We start from the raw sequence: 11,924 nt of genomic DNA, 5'->3' as shown, positions 1-11,924 counted from the left end.
TGCGAAATCAAAAGAAGATAACGTAAGCAAGACACCAGCGTTCAGGGGCATGGACAAAGCTGGTAGCACAAGACAGGACGTTAGCTGGGCCTTGAAGGCAACAGACAGGAGCTGGGGAGGGAGAGAGCTCCCGGCACTAGGACTGACGGCCATGTCATCGGTTTGCAGAGTGAAGAAGGAAGGTGTAAGAAGACAGGAAAGACAGAAAGGGGGAGATTATAAGGGGCTTTAAAAGCTGAATGGGATTCTTATATTTAATTCTGGGTGGCATAGGGAGCCACTTGAGTTTATTTAATATAAAAGTGACATGGTCATACCTGAACTTGAAAATCACTTTGGTGGCAGAGAGGAGGAGAGACGACAGACGAGGCAGGGAGACCAACCAGCAGCTATAACAGTCCAAGCCTGAGGTGATGAAGACTTGCACTGGGTAGTGGCAGGCTCAGAAGAGGGAAGGGGATAGAGATGTTGGAAAAGTCGAAATAGACAGGACTTGGCAGCTGATTGCATGTGGCTGGGGGTGAGAGGGTGATGCCTAGGTGTCTGTCCTGGGTGACTGGAAGGATGGTGGTACCCTGGACAGTAACAGGAAATAGGAAGTTGGAAAAAAGATATCTATTGGGAATAGTTTCTATTTGAACTATAGAGGAAAAGGAAGCAGAACAGGAGGCCATGAAGATGGCAGAGAGCAGCAGGAAGTGGGACTGGGCTAGTTAAGAAGTCTCCTACTCAGGAGATCAGGGGCCCTGACTGGGAGCTGACCAACTGAAGAACTGAGTCTGAGGCAGGAAGCTGGTAGAAAGAGGGCCATAACGACCACTTCTTGCTATTAGCAAGCTAATCTATTAGAGTTGTAAGGGGTTTCTAAAAGCCAAGCAGACTTAATTTTTTTTGTTCTAGAGGCAATAGAACACGATGGGAATTTATTGAGTAGGGAACTGACATGGCTGGATCTCTGTTAAAGTTGTTAGTTTGTCAGTGGTTTGCACAATGATTTGGAGTGTTGAGAAACTCGAGGCAGGGATGCCAATTACCAAGGATTCCTAACAATTGGGAAGAGACATAAGGAGGGTCTGAGCTAAGGTGGTAGCTAGTTGAGCAGAGAAAAGGAGCACTATGTAGGTGGTGTGGAGATGTAAACTGAAAGTTTTGACAATTGATTGGATAAGTAGACTGAGGAAGTAAGGATAAGAGGGAGGTTTCAGATTCAGTATACTGAAAGAATAGTAGTGCCTTTGGTAAAAAAAAAAAGGGGGGGGGGAGGGGGGATTCCAAATTGTGGTTTCAGAGAAAATATCATGATTTTCAATTTGGACATTCTGGCTTTGAGATATCTCTGGGGCATTCCATTGGAAATATCCAATAGGCAGTTGGTCATGTAGAACTAAAGCTCAGAGGAGAAATGGAGGCTAGAGATAGAGATCTGGGAGTCAACCATTTAAAGATAACTGAGGCAGTCACCAAGAGTGTAAGGAGAGAAGAGGGCCTAAGAGTAGCCTTGGGGAACATCCACCAGCATGTGGATGGGAATGATGAACCAGCAAAGGAGACAAAGAAGGTGCAATCACACTGGCAGAAGAATGCAGAGTGAGGAGTGTCATGACACCCAGAGGAGAGAGGGTGTTGCCAACCATAGTAGATACAGTGACAGGTTGAGAAGGACAAGGATTGAAAAAGACCAAGAGATGAAGCACTGAAGAGACCTTTGACACTTGAGTCCTGGAGCAGCAGTCTCATATCTCAGAGCTCTTCAAAGACTGACCAGAGACCTCCTTCAAGCTTGGGTTCTCTCCAAGATGAGAACTGTCAGCTGATTGTGAATGTCATAAAGGAAATCTACATTCCCCATAATGAGATCACTGCTGTGATGAGTTGGTGCAGATGATGTGGTGCAGTGCCATCTGTATCTTAAATAAAGGATTTAACTAATGAATCAAACCTTGTCCATGTCATAGAAGACAAACTAAAGGGAGAGACACACTAGGCAGTCTTTTCCTCAGAACACTAAAGATTTTCTCTGGCACAGACTACAGTGTGACTGCAAACTCAAAGCTGGTTGCTGTTATGGCTGGGTCATGTCAGCTAGAGAGAGAGAAAGTAAGTCATCTTTATTTGGTCCGGCATAAAGTGAACATTTTTAAATTCATCATTCCTAATATTGTCCAAATACAGCACTAATTGCAAGCTACTTATTTTGTTTTAACCTAGTGACATACAACCTAGTTCTAACCTTTGACATATGTGGCTCAGAAACAAAGTGACTGTCCCCAAAACTGTGCTATTAGAAATGACAACAATCTGGATTCTGCCCATTTCCATTATCTATTGAGGGGAGAGACTCACTGTCTCCTCTTCAAGCTATCATGGATCATCCTTAGGAATATGGAGACTCTAGCTTTCCTATGTAGAGTAGTGTGAATGTTTGTGGGAGGTCTCTCTGAAGAATCTTCATCCTGCCCTAGGAACTGATGCTGTCAGAACATTGGAAAGATGTTAGTAAAGAGGTGGTTGAAAGCACTTATGAGACAATCAAGCTGAGGGACCACCACTTCTTGGTCCATTGGATTGTCTTTGGCAGATCTGTCACAAAGTATAATGAAAAATCTTAAGATGGGGCATCCAATTTCCACATTATTAAAGGCCTATCTGGAATTAAGGCGGATGTCTTCCACAGTGTCCCACATGTCTTGAGGCAGAATGGCACTTCAGATGTTGTGAAGTTAAACAGCTTCTGAGGAGAAAGCCCATTTAAAGAACAGTGTAGATACACTTTGGGGAATCTAGAAAGAGCTGCTATTTTAAAGGTCTTTTAATATTCTGCCACTTTACTGACTAGCAAACATGAGAGTCGTTGAGAGATTATGTGTATGACAAACATTTCAAATAGCTTAGATCCTTCATCTGATTAGTGATTCAACACCAGTATAAAGCAGAAATGTAAAACCTATGAACATAATCCAGTTTCCTCCTAAAGTTAGAAATGGGAAATAGTAAAGTGGATCGTTCTGTTTGTTGGACCCCGTTGTTTCCAAAGCGATGTTGGATATTACTTCTACAATCAGTAACTGCAAGCAGACCCAGCACTATAGAAATATAGATATGTGTGTGTAGATAGATAGATATAAATGGATAGGTAGGTAGGTAGATATAAAACCATTGCCTACTTTGTAGGTGCTACAGGTGCCCGTAGGTCTAGAGTAGATCAATAAACATTTATTAACAGCTGCTATGTGTCAGGCACTGTGTGAGGCATTGCCAACATCTGGTTCCTTCACATAAAACATCATATGGTAGAAACATTTGTTGATAGATTGTATTTGTGCCCCCCCCCTCCATTGGGGGTCCATGGTATGGCCACATGCATAACCTTCTCAGAGGACTTTTGTGATATATATAGATATACACATATGTTATATGTATATATGTATGTATATGTATGTGTATATATGTGCATACACATATTCATGTATGTACATGTATATACTGTATGTATTGGTTGTACTGTAGAGGTAGACCTTTTTATGTAATATGGAAATTTACAACTATTGATACATGTATATCATAGTTACTTGGGGTTTTCTTAGCAAAGAGACTGGAATGGTTTGCCATTTCCTTGTCCAGCTCATTTTACAGATAAGGCAACTGAGGCAAACAGAGTTAAATGATTCACCCAGTGTCACACAGCTAGGAAGTGTCTGACGCGCAATTTGAACTGATGAAGATGAGTCTTCCTGATTCCAAGTCCAGTCCTCTCTCCATTGCAGTGCCTCCTAGCTACCCAAGAAGACACTTTAGGAAACACCTAAGCATCTAAATGAGCCCATCAATTGGGTAAACAAATTGTGCTATAAGATCACAATGAAATATTATTACACCATAAGAAATGACAAAAGCAGCCATCTCAAAGAATCCTAGAAGTGGGAAATGATGCAGATGAAGTGAGCAGATCCATTTATAAAAGGATAACAATGCTGTAAATAACAACCGCTCTAAAAGACTTAAGAGCTCATGACCATGGTCAGAGGACCAGTGAGGAAGTATGGCACCCACCACCCAGCAGAAGAGTGATGGACATGAGGCACAGAATGAGACACAAGCATTTGGACATGACCTCTGCGTTGATTTGTTCTGTTTGGCAGTGCTCATTTGTTACAAGATTTTTTTTCTTTTTTCTGTTTATAATAGAAGGAGACACTAGAAGAAAGAGGGAATTTAGAGATAGTGATGTCTCTTCCCCCAAAAAAGAGGACCAGTGACTTAGTTTTTAATGCAGAGAAAAGAGGAGTATGTTTTCCACCAACAACATCATGTAACACTTGTTAGAGGAGTTAGAGACTGGGGGTGTATGTGGGGGAAGTGAAGATCAAGGTGTTTGAGACTGCTGCTTGCCCAGCTCCAGGAGCATGGAGTATGCAGAGATGCCTTCCAGGAGGATGACTGGGTGCTAGGAGTTCCAGCAGGAAACCACCCTTTCCTGGAACTCGGATCTTGGACTGTAATCTGATGACTGACTGAGGAGATGCCTTGAAGTATGAAGTAACAGCTGCTCCTGAGTCTTAAGAAATCCTTTTGTGTTTGTTCTCATGAGGGGCTGGTTAAAACGTCTTTAGCTATTTAAGACCTTTCCAAGCCCCTGCAGCCAAACTCCAACAGGAATGAGCGGAAGACCCTAGACACGGAAGGATAAAGGTGGGGGTACAGATATAATAAATGACTTCTCTCAGGAATATTTGTCAAGTATTTTATACTTTAAGACACACACACACACACACGCCATTCAACTTCCCACAAAATTCCCCATCTCTCCTATTTCAGGTATGATTATTTCTATGCCTGTAATAAACACCATCTATTTTCACTTAACTATATTTTAGCAAAGAAAAACATTTTCTTTTACCAGAAAAAAATTATTTTTTAACTTATTTTTTACCAAGCCTAAATGTTTGTATATTCTAGCACAAGTTCTTTTTGCCTCTAAAAGATGAAATGTTTTATTTTTAACCCTCAACAGAGGAATGATTTCTTAAGTAGCTTGTTTGGAAAGACCAAGGTTGTGATGTTAAATTGCTTCACTTGGATGTGATAATCTTGATGTATTCTTAAACTTCTTTCAAGGTTCTAGTGGTATTTAAAAGGGTACTCAATGGTATTTGGGGGAAATATTTAAAGCATGAGTAAGAAAACATCAGAAAGTGAATGTAAGTAACAGAAAACTATCAAGGCTTAAAGGAGGCAAGAATTCTTCAACATCTATCAGGTCTTGAACATTAATGATATGCCTTTCCTTACATACAGGATGCTTTAAAAGGACACTTTTATTCTTTTGCATTTTGTTTACTTGGTGACTTTTTTGGTAATAAAATTTTAGAAACAAACCCCACAATTTCCCCCCAAAAAACAGAAATAACAGAAGGTTCAAAAGGACACACAAACAGAAGAGTTTTGAAAGTAATATGTGGAATTGTTCTATTTTTTTTTTTAAAAAAGAAGCAAGTGATATGAAGATGCTTCTTCTGTTCTGCCATCCATGTGGAAGTGCTTTTTGGTTTTGAAGTTAAAGATAAAAATAAATATATTTCCTATCCACAGGTATGTCATATGTAAGATCTTTTTTTAAAAAAAATTACAGCCTAATCTTTAATATTCAGCTCGCACATCCATTTGAATTTATTATGGAATTTAGTCTGTAAGTTATTGATCACTCTACAAAAGCACATAGATTCAATTAAATTAGTCTCTTTAAAGAAATAAAGGACAATTTAAATAGCTGGAGGAATATTCACTGATCCTGGATGGGCTGGGTCAATAAAATGAAAATGAGAGTAATACCAAACCTGGAAGAACAAGAGATCTAGAATAACAAGAAAAATAATGAAAAAAAAATGTAAGAATGACATTCCAGACCTCAAACTGTATTATAAAGCAGCATTCATCAAAACCATTACATATTGGTCAAAAAACAAAGAAGTAGATCAATCAGAAGAGACTAGATAAAGGAAAAATCAGAACCAATATAACTCCGCGTGTGATAAATCCCCAAACATAAATTACTTAGAAAAGAACTCTCTATTTGATAAGAACTCTGGAAGACTGTAAAACAATAAGGAGGAAATTAGGCTTAGACTAGCATTTTACACCATGTGCCACAATAACTTCAAAATAGACATGTGACCTGAATATTAAAGTAAATACATTAAGACATGAGAAAAAGCAGATCACGCAGATGCGTGTATTTCATAGCTATGGACTGGAGATATATTATTAACCTAGAAGGGACAGAAATAGTTTCAAGAAATAAAAGAGAGAATTCTGCAAATATGAAATTTTAAAATTTTTACACAAACATAATGAATGCACCAACTGGATTTTAAAGAGATTTTATTTAGTACCTGGACTCAGTTGAATGATGTGAAATGATGTTTCCTTACAAGTGAAGAAAAATAGGATGCTATTATCATTATTATTCCAGACATACCTTGAAGATATTGTGGACTCAGTTCTAGACCACCAGAATAAAGCAAATATTGCAATACAGCAAACCACATGAATTTGGTTTGACTTGGTACATATAACTACAGTCTTTTGTATGCAATAATAGTATGTCTTAAAAAACAACGTATATACCTTAATTAAAAAGACTTAGTTGCTAAAAAAAAAAAAATAGATAACCATCATCTAAGCCTTCAGCCAGTCTAATCATTTGGCTAGGTGGTGTAGTGGATAGAGAGTGTTGTGACTGGAGCTAGGAAGACCTCAATTCAAATCTAGCCCCAGATACTACCTACGTGACTCTGGGCAAGTCACAGCCTCTGGTTGCCTCAGTTTCCTCAACTGTAACATGAGGATAATAATAGCCTATATAACAGGCTTGTTGTGCAGATCAAATGAGATGATAATTATAAAGTGCTTGGTACACAGTACATGCTATGTAAAATTTTCTTTAAAGCAAGTCAGAAGATCTGGGGATCTCACAACATTTGTAGGTCACTCAAACTCAGCCTGCCATTTGACTCATTATTATAAATTTAATTTTGTCCTTCCAAGTTCTATATCAATCTAGGGAAACATTTGCAATAATTTTTTTCTCCTTAATGAACATGTAGTCACTTTTCATTAATTAATTCACTTCATTAAAATTCACAATTCATTAAATACTTCTAATTTAATGACCTAGAGTGGCAATTCTTAAAGGGTGGTCTACAGTCCTGTGGGGGTCTCCAAGACCTTTTCAGGAAATCCTTGAGGTCAAAACTATTTTTATAATAACAGCAAAATGTTATTTGCTTTTTTCCCCCGCCTTAATTCTCTCTCATGGATGTACATAGGAATTTTTCAGAAGCTATATGACCTGTGAATTAAAAATTTAGCTGCCAACATGAAAATAGAGTTAATATCTCACCTGCAGAATTGTGCATTTACCTTGCAAATGGATGGATCCACAGACTGCTGGACTTCCTGTTTGCTTGTATTCTTCAGGTGTCAACACCAATTAATTATGACTTTTTTGGAATCTCATCATGTATGCTAGAACAGTGGTCTTGACATTTGAGCCGATAGTGAAAAACAAAGGTGTTTGCTGTCACTTTTGGGTGAATCAAGGCAGCGTGCCCAGTAATTGTAGTCTTTTATTGTCAGATACTTGCAGGAAGGAAAAAGAACCAGTTTCATTAGAGAATGTCCTTGATGAAGCAATAAAAATGATTAACTGGGTTAAATCTCAGCCAATGAATATGAATCTTTTAATATGCTGTGTGACAAAATAGAATGTACCCAAAACGTGACTCCACCGTATACCAACATAAGATTGTTGTTTAGTGAAGCTCAAAGCCCACAAGTAGCTACAGAAAAACTCAGGACTATAGTCTGAGCTAGATTAAAATGGAAATGGGAAATGTTCAACATAATAAAGAAAAATACAATTTATATAATGTTAATTTGTCTTAATCAATAGGCCTTGGTAGGGATTCATTTCTTGTGTTTTACAGCACTGATCTAGAAAAAAAACATTAGTAGGATTGTTTGAGTGTCTAGCTGAACTGGTCACTTTTTTCCATTTAATAATATTTTCCTTTGAAAGAATAACTGATAAACTACAGTTATTCAAATTTGGATATTTGATAGGTATTTTCTTGGAAATGAATGAAGTAAGCATGTCTCTTCAAGAAAAGCAATTAGCAGTGTTTACTGCCAATGGTAAAAAAAAACAAAAAAACTTTTAGAACATTTTGTAACTTTATTTATGAAGGTAATGATTGTGTTTTGTTGGAATGACTACCAAATATTTTACGCATTTTTAATTACTCTGAATAGGACTTCACTTTTATTATGGTCTTTTTGAAATTATTGCCATATAAATATGCCATTGATATCTATGCATTTATAGCCTGAAAGTGATTAAAATTCTTCATTATCTCATTAATTTTTCTGCTGATTTCCCATAATTGCCTAAACACTCATCATGTTCTCAGCAAATAACAGTAGATTTTGTCTCCCACCTTTACCTGCTTTTACATATTTCATTTCTTTCTCACTGAAATTGCTAAAATTTCTAGATTTAGATCAAACTATAGTGGAGAGAGTGGGTACTCCTGATTTATTCTTGCCTTTCCTGGGGGTAATCTCAGGTTTTTCCATTGCATAAAATGCCACCTTTTGGTTTCAGATATATACTTTTTATCATATTAAAAAAAAAGATCCTTTTAGATCTATACTTTGTAAGTGTGTTGGCCTAAATAAGTGTTGTACCTTGACAAATCATTGTGATTTTATTGAGATAATCATGTAGTTTGGATATTTTTTAAGTATTATGTTATTTGTTTTCCTCTTCTCAGGCCATTCTTGCCTCCATGGTATAATGGTATAATTAATCATATGTAATTTTATGTATATATCTTTTGCCAGTATTTATTTAAAAGTTTTTAGTTGATATTCATTAATAATATTGGTCTGAGATTTTCTCTTGTTGTTTTATACTTCCTTGGTTTAGGTATCAAGTCTGCATTTCCCTCAAAAAAGAGGAATTTGGAATTTTAAACTTTTTCCTAATTTTGAGAATAATTTGTGCAGTACTGGCATTGGTGTGTGTTCATACGTTAGCTGTGTCTGACTCTTTGTGACCCCATTTTGGGTTTTCTTGGCCCTATAATAGAGTGATTTGCCATTTCCTTCTCCAACTCATTTTGCAGATGAGGAAATTGAGGTCACTAGGATTAAGTGGCTTGCCCAAAATCAGACAGCTAGGAAGTGTCTGAGGCCACATTTGAACAAAAGAAGATGAGTCTTCTGCATTCCGTCCCGGTGCTCTCTCCATTGCACCACTTAACTACCCCAACAATGGGATAAAAAGTTTAAAAGATTCTTTCAAAGAATTTTCCTGTAACTCCATCCAAAATAGGAGCATGTTTCTTTGGTACTTCCTCTGTGGAAATTTTATTTTTCCTGAGACAGGATTTATAAGATGTCTATTGGTGTTCTCTTACTCTGGATATTGCAAAAAAAAAAATTTGGTAGATGATCCCTTTATATCTTTTGAATAGATAAATAACTGTGCATAATAAGCTCTAATAATGTCTTCTGTTTCTTCTGGCTTTGTTGTCATTTCATCTATTTATTGACTAGTTTGCTGATTTGATTTTTTTTGCCCTCTTCTCTTTAATTGGCTTAGCTAAAAGTTTGTCAATTTTATTGGTCACAACAAAGAACAAACTTTTACTTTTATCACTTCCATGGTGTGTGTTTTTTCTGATTTCCAGTTTATCTACTTCTTTTTAGCTTTCTAAATTTCCTCTTTTTTGCTTAGTTTGAACTTGAGTAGTTGTTGGATTTCTACTTTTCTGATACACTCCAACTTTCATTCATTTCATTTCATTAATGAACTTTTTCTATTTCAGTGTTCTTTGAAGGGATACAATTTTTTTTCTATGGATTGCTTTAGCTGCATCCTAAAAATCTTGGTATGCGCTCCCATCATTATTGTGGTCTTTCATGTAGCTGTTAATAGCTTCTAGAATTTTCTGGGGTCCCTTATTATTTAGGATTTTATTATCAAATCCACATTTAGGTCCGTGTCCTTTGTGTATCCTGAGTTGTTATCTACAAAGGATATATTTAGAATTTCTGCTTTTTAGAAGCATCTATTTGCAGTTTCTCTGCATTCCAATATAAGGAACAAGTATTACATGATGAGGGCATGTACACTTTTTCATAGTCCCTTTCAGAAGGTGTCATAAATTGTTTTTACCTCCAAATTTTAATAGTTTGAAAGTTCTACATTTTTCCTTTTGTTTATCTTTCTCTTAAATTCTGAGTCAGTAAACTGGCATTTATTAAGTACCTAATATTTCAGGCACAGTGTTGGGGATACGAACAATGGTAAAAAAAAAAAAAAAATCCATGCTCTCAAGAAGCTCATAACCTAATAAAGAAAAAACATGCAAACAACTTTGTACAAACAAGATATTTACAGGATAAATTTGGGGTAATTTCCGAGGAAAGGCATTAAGATTAAGGAAACCTGGGAAAGACTTGTTGCGGAAGGTGAGATTTCGCTAAGACCTGATGGAATTTAGAGAGGCAGAGATGAGGAAGGAGAGTGTTCCACATGTCGGGGAGAGCCAGGGAAAACACTTGGAGTTAAGAGATATGAGTGTTGTGATTGAAGAACAGTACTGAGACCAGTGTCATTGGATCACAGAGTATGTGGAAAGGAATAAGGTACAAGAAGACTGAAAAGGATAGGAAGGATTCAGGTTATCAAGGGCTTTAACAGCCAGAGAAAAACATTAACATCTCCTAGTATTATCATAGCACTACTTTATAAGATTCTTGTGAGAATCAGTTAGCATTTCAGCACATTATAAGTTAGCAGCTGTGAGGATCCATTAACACATCAGATAGTACTCTTTGCAAATAATATAGTGCTACGCAAATATTATCTATTACTATATATGTCATTTTATAGTTCAGTTAGTTTTTGCTTTATGTATTTAAATACTAAACCCTTTAGTGTATATAAGTTTAATGTTAGTATTGATTTATTATCAGCTGCCAAGCCTAGAGGCCTGTATTGGGCTACCCGAGTCTTTCTTACCTGTCCCAGGTCTTCGGTTGGCCAAACCAGATAAACGTATGAGAGAAAGGACGTTCCAGAGTCAAACAGGGGTTGAGCTTTATTCCAGGGAATCGGTTACAAGTGCAGGGGATGTCTTCCTTAGGAGGAAGAGGGGGAGATTTCCTAAGGAAGCTAGGCTTAAGGGATTGGAAGTAAAAGTACAAGCAGGGAGAGAGGGGGAAGGGAGAGAGGAAAGAAAAGAAACGGAGCCTGCTGTCCTCTTGGCTCCACACGTGCTAAGAGAGAGCTTTCTGGCTTCCTCATTCCTACTTAATCTTCAGCCACACAGTTTGCATCTCAATACCATGCTGTTAGGTAACTAGGTGTGCTCCAATCCAGGACGACCTCGAGGGCAGGGAGACTCCACCCATCAGGTATCTCCGGGGGAGAGGCGGAAATACCCGAGCTAGCCGAGCTAGCTCAGTCTGACCTTCTCGAACCCCCACTTTTCATGGAGGGCCTCGTAAGACTCTAAGATTTAGAAGTCCCACTTTTACCCGCCCGAGACTGTCCACACGGAATTGAGCTTCCAGTCCCAACAATCAGCGATTTTAAGCAGAGTGCAATTTCCCTATGTATCTCTATTGATATTGTGGAATTTTCAATTTCTGTCTCTTACAACATTAGCTATTCTTGATATTTTTGGATTCACCTCATTCATATTTGATTTTGTATCAGCCTCTAATTTTGATGCTATGTGTGTTTGCTTCTCAGGCATGTTTCAAATAGGCAGCAAATAATGAAGTGTTGTCCTTTATTTTACCATTCTCTTTTACTTTTTTCAACTATTTAATACATTTACATTCAGTTAGTA

General features: G+C 37.4%; 1 long non-coding RNA gene across 1 annotated transcript; it reads right to left on the bottom strand.

Annotated features, from left to right (window-relative positions):
* Positions 1-2,426: 2,426 nt before the first annotated feature.
* Positions 2,427-11,604, bottom strand: LOC140503308 (uncharacterized). The gene is made up of 3 exons (XR_011966766.1): positions 11,090-11,604; positions 7,420-7,638; positions 2,427-4,669 (listed from the first exon to the last, which is right to left on the bottom strand). It is a non-coding gene; the product is annotated as an uncharacterized lncRNA (long non-coding RNA).
* Between the last annotated feature and the right edge of the window lie 320 nt (positions 11,605-11,924).

This window comes from Notamacropus eugenii, chromosome 5 (genome assembly GCF_028372415.1).
Source record: "Notamacropus eugenii isolate mMacEug1 chromosome 5, mMacEug1.pri_v2, whole genome shotgun sequence".
In the NCBI taxonomy this organism is placed as follows: domain Eukaryota; kingdom Metazoa; phylum Chordata; class Mammalia; order Diprotodontia; family Macropodidae; genus Notamacropus; species Notamacropus eugenii.
Note: the sequence above shows the minus strand (reverse complement) of the source record. Positions and strands in the feature narration are given on the sequence as shown.